This window comes from Anser brachyrhynchus (assembly GCF_964034855.1).
Source record: "Anser brachyrhynchus genome assembly, chromosome: Z".
Lineage (NCBI taxonomy): Eukaryota > Metazoa > Chordata > Aves > Anseriformes > Anatidae > Anser > Anser brachyrhynchus.
The window spans coordinates 67,220,276-67,243,414 of NC_137697.1; the positions used below are offsets into that span (position 1 = coordinate 67,220,276).

Here is a 23,139-nt window from a genome sequence, read left to right on the forward strand (position 1 = left end):
AGCTGTATTGTGATTTTTATTAGGACCATTTTTCAATTTCCTTCCTTTTATGAAAAAAGGAAAGGTACTGATTATGCATAGACTTCTTTTTCCTTTCTCTCTTTTAAAACACCACAAACCATTACTCTGTAAATTAAACAATTTTTATAAAGAAACCTGAAATGATATTCATGGTTAGAGCTTCATAGAATCAAACTATTTAATAACTTAAAATTAACTGAAAATCAAGCCTGCCTCAGCGTAGTTTAGTGGATGTGTTGACACATCATACTAAATGACCTATTTTGTTTTCCTTTTGCCTGATTTCAAATCAGGAAGTTAAAGGTCAGGAGAAGAAGTTATAGAAGCTATAACAGATGAAAAAGAATAACTTTCAGAGCTCTAAAGAGCACTGTAATAGGAGATTCATGCCACAGACAGAAATCCCAGAAATCCCCAGATCCCAGTCAAATGGAGTACAAAGTAGGGTGAAAATGATTTAGTACTCTTTCAGGAAGGGACCATAAAATGCACAAAACTCTTTGCCTGTAGTTTTAGTACCAATCTAGCTCCACTGAAATGCTTGCCAATGTCATTATCTTCCCGCAGATATTATAAGATTCTCATGGACAAGGATCCTTTATGCTCCCTGGGCATGAAGAAAAGGCCAAAAAGGTTTGCATGTGTATGTATATAAATTATCTGCAGCAGCAAACATGAGGTTATCTTAAGCTTATGGTGATGAGGGACCACTACTTCATTCTTTTGCAATTTAGTGGTATCCTAGGAACCAGAGTTGCTTCACCTTGGGACCTTTGAAACTGACTGAGTGCATTCTTTTTCTGATCCCACAACAGTACAAGTCTCTGGAGATTGTTCCCTAATATTTTCACTCTTCAATCAGGGCTGTATTTAGTTATGTTCCCCTGATATGAAGATGCCAACAAGAACTGCAAGTATGCAGATCATGATAGCAAAGTTACTGTGTAATTAGAGTTGTGATAAATGGCCATGTTTTAAGCCTTCCTTAAAATACCTCAGCTTAAATCACTGTGAAGATAAGAACTAATCAATAAAAATAGAGGACACCCAAGGGGTTACAATTGTAATCAACATCCATTAACCAACATTTGGTTAACATTTATATTTATAATACCCTAACATTTTGTCCTGGTTCCAGTTAGGACAGAGTTAATTTTCCCTCATAGTAGCTGGTAGGGTGCTATGTTTTGGATTAGGATGAGAAGAGCGCTGAGAACATGCTGATGTTTTAATTGTTGCAGAGCAGTGCTTACACCAGGCCAAGGACTTTTCGGCTTCTCGCTCTGTCCTGCCAGCGAGCAGGCTGGGGGTGCAGCAGGAGCTGGGAGGGGACAGACCCAGGACAGCTGACCCAAACTGGCCAAAGGGGTATTCCATACCATCTGCCGTCATGCTAAACAATATATAGGGGTGGCTGGCTGGTGTGGGGGGGGCCGGCTGCTCGGGGATAGGCTGGGCATCGGTCAGCGGGTGGTGAGCAATTGCATTGTGCATCACTTGTTTTCTTACACATTATTATTATTAATACTATTATCATTATCACTATTATTATTATTATTGTTATTATTATATTCCTGTCTTAATAAACTGTCTTTATCTCAACCCACAGGCTTCACTTTCCCGTTTCTCTCCCCCATCCCAGAGAGGGAGGGGGGAGGGTGAGCGAATGGCTGTGTGGTGTTTAGCTGCCAGCCGGGTTAAACCACAACACATTTTTTCTCACCCAGTCCATATGGGTCCACATACACCACTGATAAAAAACATTGAATAGTAGCTCTGGATATTTCTGCTCCTCTAAGTCCAACATGTACAACATCGAGAAAATTTAAAGGTGTATTTCTCTAAACTGAACATTATCAAATCAGTGACTCACAAGTTGCCTTCTGATGCGTGCAAAACTCTATATATTTGTTTCCCAAATAAAGTGCAAGATACATGCTAGTATCTGAAAGTAAAATGTGCCTTAATGTATTTTAAGCAGTAAAAGTTAATTGTCAATGTTTATAAAGTCTTCTGACCAATATGTTAAGACAAAGACCTTGGGTGTAGAAATACTTTACTAATGCAGATCATGGATTCACTACAGTGTGTGGATTTCATCTTGAGTGAACATGTGATTTCTTATGAAATTTTTAAATTTAGGACCTGGCAGGATGATTATCCTTGCAAATTAGCGTTACATTCATTGATTAAGTAGTGAGTTTTATATTTGCTTTGTACTGTATGCAAGGCTACATTTTGTTTGTACTGAGTGTAGAGACTCCAGACTTCATTATAAAAATTAAGAAAGCCACACAGTCACATGCATGCAATTAGAAGACATTACTACAAACTAAAAGAAAGCTAGAGAAAATTCAAAATCATACACTTCCTTGCAGCTTTGACTCTCCAGCTATTTTTTTATGTATGCAGCTGCTAGAGCTCAATTGTTAGATTTATGTTGTTCTTTTGCATAACATTTTGGCTTTGATTATGTTAGATAATTCCTCCTTTTTGTCTTAAATCTGGAAACAGATTCTGCAACTGGATCATAATATCGTGACACAAGTATTTGTATTAAAAATATTGTAACTAAGATTTTATATTCTGGAAAGTAAACTATAAATACTCAAAAAGTAATTTTTGAATTTATACATTTCTGCAGGTAACAGGGGAAGGAACACAGATAGATAGCTCAAGGTAGGATGTCACTGCTCAAAGACAATTTTTGTTGACAACTGAATAGAAATGTATTTGGATGTGTTAGATGCATTGCATGGGCTTTTGTGAACTAAATTTACACTGTAATGTTCAGAGCAGAAAGAGATACTTTAAAATTATGTGGCTGGTGTATTTTTACATACAGGAAGGTCTAAAACCAAAATTATTATTTGGTTGCTTTCTCTGTATGTAAACCTTTTTCTCTACTAAACATTAAGTTCCCTGTACTGGTAGTATTTTTTTTAAACAGAGTCATAGCAATAAATATCTTGGTTTGCGTCTGTAAACGTATATGAATGTAGTGCTTTATTTTTGTGTCTGAGTTGTGACAACCCTTGGCTTTCAATCCAGTTAACTGAGGCATACTGTTATGAAACTCCAAGGAGAGAAAAATGTCAGCCCTATAAACTTAGAAATAACAGGATTACACTCTGTTGTTTTGTTCTGTTTTCACAGAATCACAGAATCGTCTAGGTTGGAAGAGACCTCCAAGATCATCTAGTCCAACCTCTGCCCTAACACTAACAAGTCCTCCACTAAACCATATCACTAAGGGCTACATCTAAACGTCTTTTAAAGACCTCCAAGGATGGTGACTCAACCACCTCCCTGGGCAGTCCATTCCAATGCCTAACAACCCTTTCAGTAAAGAAGTTCTTCCTAACATCCAACCTAAACCTCCCTTGGTGCAACTTTAGCCCATTCCCCCTCATCCTGTCACCAGGCACGTGGGAGAACAGACCAACCCCCACCTCGCTACAGCCTCCTTTAAGGTACCTGTAGAGAGCGATAAGGTCGCCCCTGAGCCTCCTCTTCTCCAGGCTAAACAACCCCAGCTCCCTCAGCCGCTCCTCGTAAGACTTGTTCTCCAGACCCCTCATCAACTTCATTGCCCTTCTCTGGACTCTCTCGAGCACCTCCATGTCCTTCTTGTAGCGAGGGGCCCAAAACTGAACACAGTACTCCAGGTGCGGCCTCACCAGAGCCGAGTACAGAGGGACAATCACCTTCTTAGACCTGCTGGCCACACTGCTTCTTATGCTTTCTTTGGTTTTGTTTTGTTTGAAGGACATGCTTCTCTTTCAACTGTATGACTTCCTTAATATTTTATAGGTTCAAAATGAGAGAAAAAAATTTGATTTTGAATTCTACTCTATGGTTTGTTTGCAAAGAGCTCCATACATAGAGCTTATAGCAGTTTCCAGAAATATGTGCCCTGTGTATAAGGATTGAACAGATGGATGGTCTTCATAGTACCTATCCTATCCATATGGTCTCTTAATATGGAGTAAGAGGAAGATCCTCAAACTCTTGCTCTTGTGTATCATTAACGTGGAACCAGGAAGGGTTGTCGAGTATGAGCTGGTGTGCAGAGGAAGCAAAAAATTGTTCCTGAGGATAGTTTCCCATGGAGATCCTCTATCTGGAAATGAGGGTGATGGCCAAGGAAATGTAACTTTATTTCAAGACCTTTAATCACATCAAGTGTTCAAAATCAGAACCATTAGCATCTACTTACTCCTTTGGGGATCAGCACTGACTGGCACAGGAATAACAGTCCCATGAATAACCAAGTGCTGAGTAAGTGAGCAGGTGAGGATGTTTGGAAGATTTTGGTGGAATTTGTACAAATTAATTAATTGCACAATTAATGCAGTTTCACTTCAGTTAAAGTTCTGAGCAGTTTAGGTTTAGGCACACCAGTCATTCTGCAAGTGATGTTCCTCAAAATAGGGATGGCCTGTGCAAAAGACTAATTAAATGCCTGTATATGACATAAACAATTTATGAGGAAGTGTAGATTTTGAGAAGAGAGAACAGAAAAATCAAGGGGATTTATGGATTCAGAGCAGACTGGTAGAAAATGAACAGAAACAAACTACTAGGAGAGAAGAAATTCAGGATGTTTAGTATAATCCAGTCAGCTGCTGATGCCTATTTCAGCAACCACAAAAAAGTTTTTTGGAAGATTCAATGGGAAGGCAGAAGCAGTCATCACTGATCAAGTAAATGTCCCTCACCTGACATGAAATAACAGGAAAAAACAGGAGAACTTTAACAGCTGACAGTTAGTCTGTTGTTGCTAAAAGTCTGCTTAAAGTGTTAAATTAGTTTTGTAATTGAAGGGATAATTTACAATCTAAAAATTTCATTTTGTGTAGAATCAATAACAACATGTAGTTTTGGAAGCAAGTACCCCAAGGATTTTCCTGAAGGCTCCTGCACATTCTTCTATTTCTTCATCATGCATGGAAACAACTTAAACTTTTCAGTTTTTATCTCTGTTTTCTCTAATTTTTCAGCATATAAAGGTAGGATTTAGTACTGGGTTGTTAACCCTAATGACAGCATCTGAAGGACCTCTTCTGAGTTGAAGCCACAAAGTAAGAGCACCAACAAAATGAGCAATGTATGTAGAAGAGTAATATTGCATACAAATAAGGTGTCTGGAAGAGAGAAATAACAACTGAGGAGAGTGATGCACTCAAACAACAGTCTTGGAATTACACTAGCTTGTGCTGTTTTGTCATGAGCTTTATAAGCAGATGCTTCATGTATTAGTACAGCCAGAATGAAGAATGCAGTCTGTGGTCTCCACTTCATTCGTTGTTGAAAAGCACTTTCAAAAACAGCATGCTAACATTTAAAAGTAAAGTGATGCTGGAGAATAATTGAAAAGTTTTTTAAGGCATATCATATTAACACAATGAATGTTTTAGGGGCTTACACAAGCTTGTCCTAGAGCTCCTGACAAATCCTGAAATCCGCTGATTTGCTCTCTTCAGAAAAAAAGAATTCTTAAGACATTAAAATAATAATCATGTTAACAATGGAATTTGGAAAGATCTCTATAATACTTTCTTAATTTAGGTTAACTATCTTCTGCTAGTTAACCTTGCTCCTCTCATCTTGGATATAAGTGGTAGTACACCCAGGAACTGAGAAGAGACTTGAACAGCATAGATGTTTGGGATTTTCATGCTCTTTTACCATGTAGGAAGGACTGCATTTATCTTTTCTCTAGCACTTGGATTTCCTCTGCAGCTGTAACTGTTCCCATAGCTCTGTGTCATAGTTTTGCAGTTGCTTTTTAAGGAAGAATGATAGCTTTGGGGTTTATTTACCAGATCTTGACTGTATTGCTGTTTGCCCTGTTGCTTGTTTTTTTATTTTTTTTTAGGTTTGTTGGTTGTTTAGTTTTTTATTTTTTTTCTTTTAGTTTGTTTACTTTTTTGCCTTTTTTTTTTTTTCCCTTAGGTACAGGGCTTTGGAATCTACACGTGGTAACAACGTTAACATAAGTATGCCAAATTTGATTATGGATTTCTGCATGTGTTTATGTTCTTACAGTCTCATGCAGTCGCCAAACAACAGTGGATGCTCATGATTGGGTTAGATTTGAAAGGCTACCCCTGTGTTCTACATGTCAAATGATCTGTGGCCTCACACAATTTAAGGTGAGTATATGGAAAGAAGGATATGTGCTCATCTAGGGAATTAATAATGGGAGCAAAATACAAGTTTGGAATTCCCAGGTGCTTTCTGCATAAAAACTTATTGCTGAATCGTTATTTTGCATTGTTCTTGAGCATGCAGTTAGAAGAAGGCACTTATAATTGAAACAAAGAGTGGAGGTAACAATGAAACTTAGTAATTTTCTAGCCTGCAGCCTGCTGGAGCAAAACAGCAACACCCTGAGTTTTCAGATATGCTCAGGTGTAACAGGTATCTGATCTGGAAAGTGATGGGTAGTTTTCTTGATGGTGCCAGCAGGTCGATCAGTAACTCTACTCCAAAAAAACAAAGTGCGAATATGGGGTAGAAGTTAAGCTATTGAAAACAAATGAGAACAATAATCTTATGGGGACATTAATCCTATAATTAATCTTCATCACAATCTGACATCCCCTTAAGAAGATGTTAAGAGAAAAAGCCTGTGGTAAAAGGAACCATCAGAAATCAAGGAAGGAAGAGGTCAAGAGGTGCCAGAGGAGGTATGGTGATGGTTTATACTTCTCACCATAAGGCTGTTATCTTCTCAAGACAGTATTTTTATGCCTCTGTCTTCTTCCATATTCTCTTTTCTGTGCAGCTTGATATATAAACTCAGTTTTCATTTACTAAGTGTGGTGAATGAAAAATACCTTAAATTAGAGAAATAAATGTATAAAATACACTAACCAAGTATAAATGTGGCAAACCTGTAAGTATATGCATAAGCACAAATAACTCCACTTGGAGATCTGAGCAGACATCCAGTCAGAGGCACAGTTATTACTAAAACAAATTAGAAGCTTTTGAGGCATAAATGGCACATCTCATTTGTCTGCAGACTACATTTTCCTTCATTTCTTTGGGCCAACATCTTTCCCTGGCCTCTTCTTCCTGTTGAAAATCTTCAGAAAAAACAGGAATTCTCTTTGGTGATATTACAAAACTGATGGACTTAGATCATGTCTAGAAGGTACTTTTTGGCTACGATAAGATCATATACCATATACGGTTCTATTTCCTCTTCCTCATTTAAATGTATCCATTATCTTACCACAGTTTGTTATTCATACATATTCATAAAATATGCAAAATGCAATACAGCATAAGCTAGTTAACATTGTCAGAGCAAACCTAATATTCGTCATTTTCTCATTTTTAACCTCAAAGTCTTAAATTGCAGTAATAGTCCTTGCAAGCATTTAAAATGTAAGATAAATTAAAGCACCAGTCTATTTAAATAATAGAACAAAACTTAAAACTTAAATATATTTAATTTAATGTAAAAACTACATAGACTGTTCTTAAAAGAAAAGAGCTAACATTCCTTCCAGAGATAAAACTACTGTTGAACACAAAGATGAGATTTAATATTCCAGCTTTGAGTTCCCATGTAACTATGAACTCCCCTTCATTTCAGAGAATATTTAGACTTTTTAAAACTGGTCCAGAAACCATGGAAACCACTGAAAGATTCCACTGACATCAGTAAGTTCTAACTCCTTTGTAATTTTTTATTTTATTTTCTAGTCTCAGTCTTACAAGTTTTTCCATGTGGATGACTGAGGCCATCTGCCTATGTGGAAACCTGGTGACCAAAGTGGGACACAGCAATGCATCAGCTGCTATGATACATGCTTTTTTGTACGGTATTTTCAAAGGATAATTTAAATACTAGAAGTATCTTCTTGCTTGCTTACTAAGCAAAATCACAGAGAACATTAATTTAATGTTGATTTTGGAGGGAAATGTGCCACTGGGATTTACTCTTATTTTACTGCTTTTTATAAACATCGGGGAACCAGCACTTAGAGTTTGGGCAAAGATGATTTGTAGACAGCATGGAATTAATGTTATGCTGGCAACACTTTCAAATAACTCTCATATCATATGGCTTGTGTGATTAATGTTCCCCATACGTTATGTCCCAAGGTAGGTATTGTAACAACAATAATTATCCTAGACTTTTTTATTTTTTTTAATGCAATTTTGTAAAAGAAATATATGATTCTGTAAGAATTCTTCTGTAATTTAGGCTGGTCATTCATTAAAGAAAAAAAAAAAAAGAGCAGGCTAAATGCCAAATGTGATTTGAAAACTGAGATAATAAAATTAGCTTGCATTTATATTTAGGTCCCTATGATTAATTATAAAAAATAAAATTAAAAAATCAATACATATCCTCAAAAAGCAAGAGCTACCATTTGTAAAGTTCTCACATTACATGGAAAAAATTTCACTCCCACAGAAATGAAGATTTTTGTAGCAATTAGTCTGAAATGCTTATGAATTAGCTGTGACTACCTAGTGTGCTCAGGAAGACATTTAAATGTCTAATTAGTATTAATAGAAATTGTCTTGCCTTTTTTTTTTTTTAGATTACAGAAGTTATTATTATCAAGAAAATAATCAGTCACTTAAGCATATCATTTAAGATATTAGGGCCTGCCATAGAAAAATGTACAGACCTGTACATTTACTGGTGCGTTATGTACTCCAAACACCATCTGCTCTCTTTTGTCTCATCCAACTTTATTCTGGTTGCATATTCTTTCAGCTTTGTTTTCTTTGTCTTTTTGTTTGGAAGCTGTACTTAATTCCCACTGATATCAGTGGAAGAGCTTTTACTGACTTCAGAGGCCAGTGAACTAGGATCTCTTCTTGTTTTCTCTTTTGCCCTCCTAAATCATAGGTCAATTTACACCTCACATTTTTTTCTTTTATTAATCTGCTTCCTATTCATAGATTCTGGTCTCTTCCTCCTTATTCCATTTCACACTCTTAATCTTGTTTCAATCTGAATTAAATAGTTTGGCTACTCCTAACCTCTTGGTCTGAAAATTAAATGCCATGCTTCCATTTCATTTATACATTTCACTCGATTAATTTTGTTTCAAGATAAAGCATCTGGAGATTACAGATCATAGAATCCTGAGTTGGAAGGGACCCACAAGGATCATCGAGTCCAACTGCAGTAGGAGAGAAAGAGGACTGCTGGGGGGGGGGGGGGGGGGGGGGGAGGAAGGACACCCCCTTCCCCAGGCACTATATATATATATATATATATTGCAGAAAACAATGGCAACAATCTACCCACCCATGGGCTTATATGATGCACCAAAGCACTTCACTATAAATGCCTCCTACTGTCAGTTTTCTTATCTTTCTTTTTTCTATTAAAAAGCTTAACATAGAAATTAGTGCAAAAATCAACAAAAGGCATATATCTTTTTCTTCCCAAAACAGCCAAGCTCAACACAGTAAATGATTTTTCAGCCCAGTGTACCACTAAGCCTTACCAAATCCCTATATGAAGTCATGGCATGTGCAACATGACTAAGGAATGCACAAACCTGAACACAACTAACACAAAGAAACCATCAAATTTCAAACCATTAGATCTCAAAGAACATGCAAAACTTGGAGTTAAAGCAGGGCAACCGTAACAACAGTTTTATCTAGCATATCAGTTGTATTCACACAGAACAGTGTCAAGTTCAGTAGGTGCTACAGGAGGAATTTTGGTAATAACCAAGCTGAAATTTACCCTTTGCACAAGGGTTATGCAAAAGATACCTCATCATCTTCAATGGTCACAGACAACCCACACCTCTGCCCTACGTCTTCGAAAGGATTCCAGAAGCATGGTATCCCCTAATGCCATGCTCTTTATATTGACTCAGAACCAACATAGACAGAATATAACTATGCACTGAACCACCAACATCACAAAGCAAGTGTTTTCCCTGGAAGATGCCTGTCCAAGCACATGAATTATTAAATGCATTTCAGTTTGTGAAATCTGGTGAAATCACACTCCAAGGCAAGAAGGCTACAGAATGATCTCAACGTTATCCTAAATCAGAAGAATAATTAACTTTAGAGGAGAATATTTTTTTACATGAACAAAATTTTCATGACCACAAAAGCTTAAGCAATGGGAGATTTCTTCTCTCAATGTATTTTGTTTCACTCAGATCGCAGAATCACAGGTTCACAGATACTGCAGTTAAAGTTTTCTTTTTTGTTTTTTTGTTTGTTTGTTTTCTTCATTTTGCTTTCCTACACAGTATGTTATTTCTCACTTTTGAATTAATCAGATATTATACTATTTTGCATAAGACAGTGCTGTGATATTGGGTCATCCCTCCCATGGTGCCAGATCCACCAAGGAAACACAAGGTGATGAGTAACGATGATAACCCACCGTGTTTTCAATGCTAGGATTTCAAAGCTGCAGTGCCCAGTAATCTCTTCCATTTCCATACAGTCAAAGTAATTGGCAAGATAATTTCTAAATATAGTATACCATCAGCATACTAATGATGATGCAGCCCTACTTTGCTCACTAGACCATGCCGGATGACTATTACATAGGAATGCTTCACCAACAGTGTGAGCTTTGCATACCCTCAGTGCATGAACAAACAGCCATTGCTTATGGTCTGCCCAGTGGGAGGGTGCTCACTCGGTTTTGCTCTCTGGTTTTGCTGTGGCAGGACAATAGCAGAGAAGTAAGGCCTAAGTTCACCTGAAGCAGCCTCTTCCTACCTAATTGTCTGTTTCTGTTCCTAACGCACACCCAGACCCTAATTATCAACCATCTGAATAGGCTCGAAGTCCTGTGATTTTTTGGGAGAATTGCTGGAGGAAGAGAATTGATTTCTATTAAGTGGAAATGAAGTGGAGCTTGATTCACAAGAATGGTGAACCCCTGCTGCATCTTAGGTGAGAAGACTATCTGCACTCCTTATCAAATATATTTTAGACCTCCTGAGTTGGTTTTTAGGTCAGATTCAGATTCTCACAGGCTTATATGAAAAATTTTTGGTTCTGAGTTTGTGCAAGTTGAACTTTTAGGCAGTTCCAGTCACTGGGATGTGTGAAACATAAATATAGAGGAACATACTCGTGGTCAATTGTGACACATACCTAAACGCTCTGCACAGTGCCCCTCATCACAGCTCAAAACAGGTCACCAGAGACTGTGGGAATCCAGACATTCCTGCCTGTGTTGCGATCAAAACTGAGGTCTACCACAGCCTCTTTCATTTTGCTGATGAGCTGCATTTCTCACTGAGAAACAGCAGTGCTGCAGTGCTTATACTAGGTCTGATCTGAAGCACATTGGTGGGAGTATTTTCTTAACTCTTGCGAGACCCTTAGTTTACAGTTTTACAGCTCTATGTTATGGCCTTGAATAATGGATAAATAATGAATATAAATTACTTAAATCACTTCAATGGAAACTCAACTTCATAATATCATATTTGTTGAGTATTTTCCTCCATGCATTGTAATTCTGCATAATCCTCTTATACAGATTCCATTCACATCCAGTTGAAAGATGTATTGTCGGGTGTTACTGCTTAGCTAGTTATATATTCTTCAGTCAAATTGGACTTTTTGTTTGTTTGTTTTGTTTATTTTTTTGTTGTTGTTTGGTTGGTTGGTTATTCATTTATTTATTTTTAGAGTGGGAGCCACTTGTTTAGTTTTGAAATGATGGCTTGCTATATGTTACCCATGCAGAGATTTAACCAAGAGATCCAGAGGGAAAACAAACAAACAAACAGACAAAAAAAACCCCCACCATGCTATAGTCCCTCCACCCCAAAAAACACCACCAAAAAAACAACAACAACAAAAAAAATAATCTAATAAGAAGCTCTGAGAAAAGGAAGGAGGAAAAACAGACATAAAAATTTGAAAACAAAAATATTCGCTTTTTTTTAATGCTTGCACTCCTTTTTGATCCCACCCAATTAGAAATACTTCTAAATTACAGTTGTTTGCCATATTACCACAGAAAGTTAATGCTAAAGAAATACCAGTAGCAGTAGCAAACTCTCTTTAAACCGGAGTAATCTACAAATGGAACAGCTATATGGACAAAAACGTTCTAGTTTTTCAAGCAGAAAATACAGAGCCTGGAACTCTTTGACAGTATTAACAAGGGTGAAAAAGAAGGAAAAAACAAAGAGGTCAGGTTCCTAATGTGATTCCAAATTATTTCTGCTCATATATGAGTAGATGTATGCCTGTTTGTGGGAAGGGAATGCTCCCCAGGGAAGGATGAAGAGCTCAAAAGGAGAAAGGAAGTTTGGTTGCTATGTAAGATTAAAGCTCAAAAATCCAGTCTGTATTCTTGAAGAAATATCTTTATGAAATGCCTTCTAGCTAGGTCTTTTAAGCTCATTCTTTTCAAAGACCATTCTTCATTATAATGCTAAATTTAATTTTAATCATAAAGTAAAATTGTATGCACATGGAATATGTGAATAGTAACAGTATTTTATTAGGTTTAGTTATTGTAGAAGAAATTGTATCAGTCATTCAGATAGGGAACTGTTAGAGCAGATATCTTTTTTCTTTTTCTCTCCACCAGGGCTATAAGTTCTAGTATCCTAAGACTAGATTTGTTCTTTCTTAAGAAGACAGCAAAAGCAGGCCAGAATCACCTCAGGAGATCAATTGATCTACTTTCTTGCTCAAAGGGAAAAACAACTAATCCCTGTAATCCGTTTGTAATCAGTGCTTGTTGATCTCACCTGATGGAAACTCCATTATGTGCTTCTTTGTTCTACTGTAAGAGAAAATTTCTTAATATTTAATTTGACTTTCTCCTTCATTTTATGCCCACCAATATAATCCTTATTTGACTGTACTGATGCTTCTCCTCAGTCTTCTGTAAGCCAAAAAATTTTCCAGTTTGTTCACAGTCTTCCTGTCAATCATATTTTCTGGACCTCTAGTTGTTTGCTAGACTCCCCTGGAATTTTTGCCTCTGATTCACGTCTTTCTTGAAGTGCAGTGGCCCTCATGAAGCTGTTCTAATAATGCATTTCTTGCAGGCTCCATTTCTATTTATGCCTTCCAATAGAAAGATTTTCACAAAATAATCATTTACAATGAAACTATTCACAATGAGGGTGGTGAGGCCCTGGAACAGGTTGCCCAGAGAAGCTGTGGATGCTCCATCCCTGGAAGTGTTCAAGGCCAGGCTGGATGGGGCTTTGGGAAGCCTGATCTAACAGAAGGTGTCCCTACCCATTGCAGGGGCTTGGAACTTGATGATCTTAGAGCTCCTTTCCAATCCAAACGATTCTATGAGTTTGCAGTTCAAGCTAATTTTGCTTGGCCATTTCTCCAACATATTTTACTAGCATATTTTGTCTCCAGTGTCTTTTGCAAGGCTATTTCTCTACTGTTGAGATGCATTTCCTGTCCTCCAACATACAAATAGCTTCTCCCAATTTCTTACCATCTTTAAATGTAATATGCATTATTTCTATCCCAGATCATTAATGGAAACAATAATAAACAAATAACCAATGGAAACAATAATAATTAAATAACCACACTGTCTGTATGATCCAGCAGTTCCTGGTGAACATTAATACATTCACCCATTCTCAATGACTGACAATTACTGATATGGATTTTTAACTGTCTAAATGACATCTCCCAGCGTGTTTATATAAATCCCATGTAAAATTTATCTGGAGTTAAGCAAAATCTTCTCAACTTCATAATATATATGGGCTGTATCTCATATTTACAGGCTGCTTTAAAGTACAGGCTGCTTTACTTACATTACAATCTCTCTCTTTTTTTTTTTTTTTTTCCTTCTTCCACCCCCTCACATAGTTCAGCTTTCCAGACTTAACTTTCCTTTTCTGCAGAGTTGTATATGGCTTAGAACTGTATATTACTGGGAGAGCTGTAGCCAAAATGTCAGTCTTTCTCATAGCAGAAAAACTGATATTTATTATATCTCATGAAGAAAAAAATGAAATATGCCCCATTCCCCATAATACAAACTCTGTTATGCAGCCACTCATTGTGTGAATATTTTTTTCATCTCCCTTAAAAAAACAGTATTCATCAAATCTGTTTTAGACATTAGTTAAGACACATTCTATCCAGACTGAAAGGCAGTATCTCAAACTTAAGGTCTACAGATCTGGTGTTTTGATTTGGGTCTTTCTGCAATATGATCTGTAGATGGAGCTAATTCATATTCCTAACAACATAATGACTCTGCTCTTCCTGGGAATGTTCAAGAAACATATTCTGTATTATGCGTTTCTGTGGACTGAGGAAGTTCTTTTCACAGGCAGAGAGCACAAATCTACTCTGTATTTCTTTCAGGCCATATCACAACAAATAATCTCACATGTAACAAAACCCCACACGCTTCTCCTTTGTATAACATTCAGGCTACAGACCTTCACTGCTTTCAGGTCCTTCTCAGGACACCCCAGATGCTGTTATCATGAATGTTATCAAGAAAGAAACATGCTAGGTTGCAAGCTATGTGATATTCCTATACAATCACAGTTATAGACACAGAAGGCTCTGTTATTAGTAGTGAAATGCTGTTTGTGGAAGAAGCTGCTGTGTCAGTGCATTGCAAATTTTTTTGTTACTGATTTTTCAAAAAAGAAGAAAAAAAAAAAAGGACATGCTTTCCTTTCACTTCTTTTACCTGACTCAGTTCCCTGTAGCCTCCACAATACAAGCGGCCTATACCTAATATGAAAATTTCTCTGTAGCAGTAAAGCCTAGGAATTAAGCACAGAAGATGAGAGAAGTTGTCCTGGCCTCACAGTCACTGTTGCAACTTTTCAAGGGAATAAACAAAAATGCAATGCATGCAAACATTTTTCCAATTTGTGATTCACAGTCAATAAAGAGAAAATGCTAATCATACTAATTTCCTCCTACTGGGGAAGTGATGCATAAGAAATCTATTAACACAAGAGGGCCAAGAGGGTTAAGCCTTTCAAACTCTGTCACTGATTTTTCCCCTTATACCATATGCTTACTTCTTCTCACTCAACTGGTACTAAGTAGCACTTAGCAGTTATGCTGCAAAAAGTTTGTTCCCCTGAGGATCTCTCAGAGCCTCTGCTGTTGAAACAATAATTACAAGGAGGTGAAGTATTTGACTAATCAGCAGCAGGAGTCTGTAGGGGTCCAAAGCTGAATGACAAATGCCAATATCCACTTTAAGTTTGTTGGATCAACAAGCCAATATGGTGAAACCGATCCATCATCTTGTCACCAATTCCCCTTGCACTCTCTGAAGCCTGCCAATTAAAAAAAAAAAAAAAAATTATTCACCATACATCACTCAGCAGTGATTGCAGGCACATGATAAATAGGACCTTTAGCTTTCCCTCTGTTCAGCACCTGATGTCTTTTGTTTTAATTTGTACATTTTCTGAGGTTGCTCTGGATTCCAATCTAAACTTAGAGAGAAAAATAACATACCATAAATACGCATAGTTTGGATTTGAATTGCCATTCATTATATAGTTAAACTTCATGGACAATTTAGAGAAGCAGCAGACAAAATTTGGTAGCAATATAATTCTAAAGTACCAAAGAGTAGGTTATTTTGCTTCTCATTCTTTTCCACTGGCAATGTTCCCTCCCAGACTTCTGAGCCTGAGTGCAGGTTCAAAACAGAACAGAACTTAAAACAAAATTGAACAATTAACTTACTGTATGATAAAGCAATCCACCAACATTTAAACACTGCAATAACCTGCCACTGTCTTTCCTTGCATAAGCATTCCCCTGTTTTTTCATGGGGCTGTTGAGAAATAAAGCTGCCTCTCAGCTAAAATTTGGCAGAAACTAAAGTCATGACAGTGACACAGAGAAGAAGACCAATCACACTCCAGTAAACCATATTTTCCCTAGAAAATAATATAAAAAGCTATCCCCATCAGTCCACCAGCTTCTCACCTCATTTGAAAAGTACTTTTTGTTGTTATTCAGTGTGGGATGGTATGTAAAAAAAGTGGCATTTAGCCATGTCCTGCTGGTATATTCCATTGTGGTCTGGTCAAAACAGGCTAAATCTTTTTGCTAAAAGAGGCCTGCATTTTGTATGTTTTGTGTGGATACCTCTGACCACCTTCTGTGTGCTTTGGGAGTCCAGCCATTTCACCAGGTGTGCTCCAGCTCCAGACCCAGTGCCACAACACACGCACTGGCATGCTAGGAGTACGAATAATGTTACAGAAATAAATTAGCCCTGACTCAGTGCTTGTCAGCCCTTAAATATATCCCTGATATATTTATATCCTTGTCCTTTCCTTTCCTTTCCTTTTTTTTTTTTTTTTTTTTTTTTTCTTTAACAGGACACAGACTGCCTTGGGACCACTCTTCAAGAGTGTTTCTTTGAATATTTGCTCCTACTTTCTACTTCACACCCCCTCCCCTGCATTTGTTTTTCAGGTGTGAAGAGCTAGACATTAGCAGAAAGATTCTAAATTCAGTAGTGCACACTGTGTTGTTGTGTTTTTTGTTTGTTTGTTTGTTTTTAAGAACCTAACAGAGAACATTAAAACAAAACAGTTGTGTTATGAAACAGCAGCACGTGACAGCTGTGATTGTTCACAACTAAATAGCCCCTAATATCAAGGCTTAGAAGAAGAAGCATTTAAAACAAAACAAAAAGTCAAGTATTTGCAAAGAGAATATGAGGAGGTGACAATCTGCTGAATGATACTTTACACCCAGACAGGCTTGAAATGCAGACAAAAAACACTGTTGAGATGTACTTTTTCAGCAATATCCTTGGATGAGTTTTGGACCTTCTACAGCTTCGTTTATCAAAAGGGAAGTTTCAACCTCCCTTTTTGAAGGAATGTTCTCCCTCCCTACAGAACACCTCAATAACAGCACTTGAAAATGTAGTCAAAATGGGGAAAAGTGAGAAAAACACTTGGAGGCTAAATTTTCCACAAAAGGAAATGCTATTGTAAAACTGATTTTTCAAATTGCTTCTTCCATTAATGTCCCAGACTGTATGCAATGACAGGTGGTGTATGCTTGTAAAGGGCATTCTTGGGGGGCTGGAGTTCTTAATGCAATCATGTGCAATACTGATGAAATTTTGGCTTTAAAATAATGCATCCTTCATGACCTATTAAGCTGGGATAGCTAAGCAAGTGGAAGTTATGAATTTATTTATATTTTTATATTTTGGCTGACTGGATGTTTTAATGGGAAAAATAAAATTCATCAGGCAGGCAAGAATCCAGAACCGAGATTTGTATTCTGTGTATTTTTTTTATATATATATATATGATTAGCAGGGAAAAATCAAGACAACACCAAAGCTTTCATAGTCTCTTTCAAATATCTCAGAACCACAGCAACACATAGGGTTTACTTTTAAAGTGAGAACACATTTAAATACCCATAGACCAGGCAAAGTACAATGTGCAAACAGAATGCTTAGATATTTAGAAATGCACCCTACAGCTGTATTCCTGCTGCAAAGATGTGTATAATCACAACTGGATGTTAGGAAAATGATCATAGAATCATAGATTCACAGAATGGCTTGGGTTGGAAGGGACCTTAAATATAATCTGACTCCATGCTCCCTGCCATAGGCAGGTATGTCACCCACTAAATCAGGCTGGCCAAGGCCCCATCCAGCCTGGCCTTGAACACCTCCAGGGATGGGACATCCACGACCTCTCTGGGCAACCTCTTCCAGTGCCTCAGCGCAGGATAGTGCCTAAAGATATTAACCAGTACTGGTCCCAGGACAGACCCCTGAGGGTCACCACTCATCACCAGCCTCCACCTGGACATAGAGGCATTGACACACACACACAAAATTCCTCCGAGTTTTTTTTATTTTCTTGTTAGAAACATAGTTTCAAAACAGCTTCTTAAAAGAAGGACAGAAATATTACTTTCATAGTGTCTGCCCTGTTTCACAAGGAACTGTTAAGTTATATCACAGTGAATGAATACATGTAATAAATAACCATATTTAAAACTAATCTACATTAACATGGTGTCCATGCTACAGTTACACAGATTTATGGATTTTAAATCCAAATATAGATAAAAGATTTCACATATCTTAGGAAACTTCTCTCTTATTGGATTTAACCCTGCAATAACATTTTATAACACTTTCTCCTCAATAATCTTCTTAATTAATAATAAATAAGTACTTTAAAAATGTATGCCATCCATATGAATGAAGACTTTGTGTCATGAATAAAAGCTGCAAAATTAAACATTCATTATTAGGTGTTACACTGAAGCCAACTTGCTGTCTTATTTCTCCATGGACTTCCAAATAGCATTTATAGATTTAACAATATGGACCAATCTATACACGCGAGCACAGCCTACACAAAGTATATGAAGCTAGCGGAGGGCTGAAAACCTCTCATTAACACACGGGAAGTCATAAAAGCCCCAGTACAAAAGCTGACAAGCTGTGACCATCACATTGAGTTGTGGCAGACTGGTAGCACTCTGCTTTGCTGATGAATGCCAGTTGGCTCTTTTCAACTCAAAAATGCATGTGTGCCAGTCAGTGCTAAACAGCAATGTGCTTCAGTAATATACAAAATACATGCTATCTTGCATTTTCTTGCTTAGTTTTAGTCCCCTTGCTTAGTCTCGGTCCCTCGGTCCCTCCCATTTTTTATTTTTATTTTTATTTTTTTTTTGTAATAGCTCTGATGTGACTTTTGTATACATGTTTCCAGGAGCAGAGAGCTACTGGCATGGCCAAAAAATGACAGAGCAATCTTGATAGGCTCAAATCCCAAGCCCTGTGTCTTCCTTGCTATGTTAACAAATGAACATGCTATACTCTGGTTTCATTTTGGATAGGTAATCACATTGCATTTTTGATGCAATAAAATCAAGAAAGAGAATAATTTAGGAATTAGCAGTGAAATGAGTGGTAACTTATCCTTGTCAACTGTCAGGCAGCAACCTTTTTCTTGTAATATGAGATAGGATTAGGAAATAAAATTCCTCTCCTGCTGGTGTTCCCAAGTGTCACATCTTTATTAGAGGGACTAGCAGAATGTTTTTAGATAAGACTTTTTTTTTTTTTTCCTCATCCCAGTTTTCAATAATGGTGTGCAGAAAATTAAACTGTTGCACTAACTATGCCTTACTCAGTACCTAGTTTTGTCCATTGCAGCAGTGATTAATGAATCTTTCTCACACCTGTGAACTGCATGTGACTTACTGAGTTGCATATCAGACTTGAAAGCTGGAGAGAACTTAAAAATAGCCAAGGCCTACGTCATGGATGATGAACTTTGTGGTGGAAATGACATCTCCGCTAAAAGACTGGTGACTGCAAGGGCCCACCATTGCACTGCCTAAGTCATGCTTAACTCTTACTGACAGGCTACAGTATTATTTGGAAACGGAGCAGCTCCGCTGATCAAGAGAAATGCTGCCCTGTCCCCCGTTTCTTGTAATCAAAACTGGTGTATGTTAGTATGTTGCACCACAGTTTTCTTGTTTTTGTTGTAGTTGTTGTTTGTTTGTTTTTTTTTGTTTGTTTTTACTCTTTATTACAGTGCAGAGTTACATCGTTCTGAATTGCCTTTTAACAAAATGCACAGTATATAACTCAGGCAATCAACTTAATGCATAATTTGCAAATTTGATACTATGATACAGGCTGTGGCAACTGCATTGCTGATATTTGTACCCAGCTTGTACAAGCACAGAAGACAAAGTCAAGTGACGCAGCTTGCTAGCATTTTTCTGATAATTGGCTGATGTCATATATGTGATTGAAGTTTCACAATGAAGAAAATATGTGCCACTACAGGTAATAAGACAGTTACATTTATTTTTGAGACTAACTTTTAGGGCTCTACTCTATTCAGTAGTAATACATGCTAATAATGTGGGCAATCCAGTTTTATTGTTGTTGTTGTTGTTTTTTGTTTGTTTTGCTTTGTTTTGTTTTCCAATTTTTAAAGATTACGTGTTTCTACTTGACATGATTTATCTGATTTGAATTTCAGATATAGATTTAAAAAATATTTTCTGATTCTTTAGCTTTAGAGCTGAAAAAAGTTAGTCAGAATGAATAATGTATTGATGAAATTAACATATTTTTCAGTTCACTGAATATTCATAGAAGAATCCTGGTTCTGTTGAACATGTTCAATATTTGAATTTACCCATGGACTAAGTGCACAGGTTATGAGTGGTGTCTTTTTAAATACTTAAAGCCAAGTTATGTTCCTTATCAGATAACATAATTTTGCTTTGGATTCTTTAAGCATACATTAAAGTCCTTTTCATCTGTACTACTGGTACACAAAATGTAAAATTAGTCTTTTGAGGCCTCAGCACCATGTTTTGCTACTTTGATTTACATGGTTCCCCTGTTAATAGGGATTCAAAACTTAGTTTACAACAAACTGAGATTCTTAGAAAGTGAAATACTGCTCATTGCAAACAAAGGTTCAGGTTGAGAAAATCCTAGCTTGATGTAGCTCTGACAGCTGAAGAAGGGCGCACAAAGGGACTGGCAGGGACTGTGTCCATTTCCCATGGCACCACAGCTCGCAGCTGGATGTATCAAGATAAACTACAGTCACTTTCAACACACCTTACTGGAAGGCCATGGAATGCAGTGGCTAAGGATGGGCACATACTAGTCCACCTACCCTCCTTACACTGGGCACAAACATGGTTGGGAAACATCCAAGGTATTCAGCACAGCTTTTCAGTGCTTTCACTTTCATCAGTCCCTTCTATGCTTGTACTGCCTGCTTGGCAGTGAGTAGTACTCCTCTCTCAGTCCTGTCCCTGGAGCATCTTCCAGCCCTCCATAGTCATGTTAGGAATGGTGGAACTGTAGTACTGTAAAACAGATGTGTGCTGTTCTGCTTTCAAGTGAAGACTAATTGGTGAGTGATTTCCATTTGACCAGGGGTTTCACTGCAGTAAGGTAAAAATTCTTTATACTTTCAGTTCAATTGGAGTATTGCATGCAGAATAAATTTAAATACCACCGCCAAACTTTGAAACAATAAATAAATAATCAAATATGAGAATTGTGCTCCCAAGGACTTTAGAGATATTTTAAAAGATTAAATCACAGTTTGGCCCTTCCTTTTGAATTCTGCACTTTTCATACTCCTTACCTCCCCATCTTTGCTACAGCTCTCCAAAATATGACTTGTGTAATATGCATTGGGTTCCTCTCTTCTCTGCAAAAGCTGGATAAAACCGGCCCGCTAACTGCAGATGGGTCCCACCTGTCTTGAAAAGGAAAACAGACACTAGCACAGGAGCTGGCAGGGCTCATTGAGAGGGCTTCAAACTAGGTATGAAGGGGGGTGGGGAGGGAATAAGGCTCATTAGAGGTGTGACAGGGAGATCACTGTCAGGGCCAGGGGAACAGGCAATGGCCCAGATGAAGTGTATCTACACTAATGCACGCAGCATGGGCAACAAACAGGAGGAGCTGGAAGCCATCATGCAGCAGGCTAGCTATGACTTGGTTGCCATCACTGAAACGTGGCGGGACCACTCCCATGACTGGAGTGCTGCTATGCCTGGCTATAGGCTCTTCAGAAGGGACAGGCAGCACAGAAGGGGTGGTGGTGTGGCTCTCTATATTAGAGAGTGTTTTGATGTTGTGGAACTTGAGACTGAGTCTGGGAATGATAAGGTTGAGTCCCTATGGGTTAGGATCGGCAGGAAAGCCAACAAGGCGAGCGTCCTGGTGGGGGTCTGTTACAGACCACCAAACCAGGATGAGGAGACGGTTGAGGAGTTCTACAGGCAGCTGGCAAAAGTTGTGAAATCATCGGCTCTTGTCCTTGTGGGGGAGTTCAACTTCCCAGACATATCCTAGACATGCAATACAGGTCAGAGGAAGCAGTCTAGGAGGTTTCTGGAGAGCGTGGAAGATAGTTTCCTGATGCAGCTGGTTAGTGAGCCTACCAGGGGAGGTGCCCTGCTGGACCTTCTGATCACAGACAGAGAAGGACTGGTGGGAGATGTGGTGGTCGGGAGCTGTCTTGGGCAGAGTGACCACGAAATGGTAGAGTTCTCTATTCTTGGCGAAGTCAGGAGGGGGACCAGTAAAACTGCTGTCTTGGACTTCCGGAGGGCAGACTTTGAGCTGTTCAGGACACTGGTTGGCAGAGTCCCTTGGGAGGCAGTTCTGAAGGGCAGAGGAGTCCAGGAAGGCTGGGCACTCCTCAAGAAGGAAATCTTAAAGATTCAGGAGCAGTCTGTCCCCACGTGCCCAAAGATGAGCTGGTGTGGAAGAAGACCAGCCTGGCTGAACAGAGAGTTGTGGCTAGAGCTTAGGAAAAAAAAGAGGGTTTATGATCTTTGGAAAAGAGGGTAGGCCACTCAGAAGGATTATAAGGATGTTGTAAGGATGTGCAGGGACAAAATTAGAAAGGCCAAAGCTCATCTGGAGCTCAATCTGGCTACTGCTGTTAAAGACAACAGAAAACGTTTTTATAAATACATTAACACGAAAAGGAGGACTAAGGAGAGTCTCCATCCTTTACTGGATGTGGGGGGAAACAGTGACAAGAGATGAGGAAAAGGCTGAGGTGCTTAATGCCTTCTTTGCCTCAGTCTTTAGCAGCAAGACCAGTTGTTCTGTGGATACCCATTACCCTGAGCTGGTGGAAGGAAATGGGGAGCAGGATGTGGCCCCCACAATCCATGAGGAAATGGTTGGCAACCTGGTACAGCCCTTAGATGTACACAAGTCAATGGGGCCAGATGGGATCCACCCAAGGGTGCTGAGAGAACTGGCGGAGGAGCTGGCCAAGCCGCTTTCCATCATTTATCAGCAGTCCTGGCTATCGGGGGAGGTCCCAGTCGACTGGCGGCTAGCAAATGTGATGCCCATCTACAAAAAGAGACGGAAGGTAGACCTGGGAAACTATAGGCCTGTTAGTTTGTCCTCAGTGCCAGGGAAGCTCATGGAGCAGATTATCTTGAGTGTCACCACGCGGCACTTGCAGGGCAACCAGGCCATCAGGCCCAGTCAGCATGGATTTATGAAAGGCAGGTTTTGCTTGATGAACCTGATCTCCTTCTATGACAAAGTGACACGCTTGGTGGATGAGGGAAAGG

General features: G+C 38.4%; 1 long non-coding RNA gene across 2 annotated transcripts; it reads left to right on the top strand.

Moving 5' to 3' along the window:
- The first annotated feature begins 597 nt into the window (after positions 1-597).
- On the top strand, positions 598-9,061 carry LOC308185640. 2 transcript variants are annotated; one of them, XR_013943530.1, is made up of 5 exons: positions 598-654; positions 2,666-2,700; positions 6,073-6,179; positions 6,640-6,716; positions 7,744-9,061. It is a non-coding gene; the product is annotated as an uncharacterized lncRNA (long non-coding RNA). The 2 variants fall into 2 exon arrangements; XR_013943531.1 differs by lacking the exons at positions 598-654; positions 2,666-2,700 and having other exon boundaries at positions 5,737-6,179.
- The last annotated feature ends 14,078 nt before the right edge of the window (positions 9,062-23,139 follow it).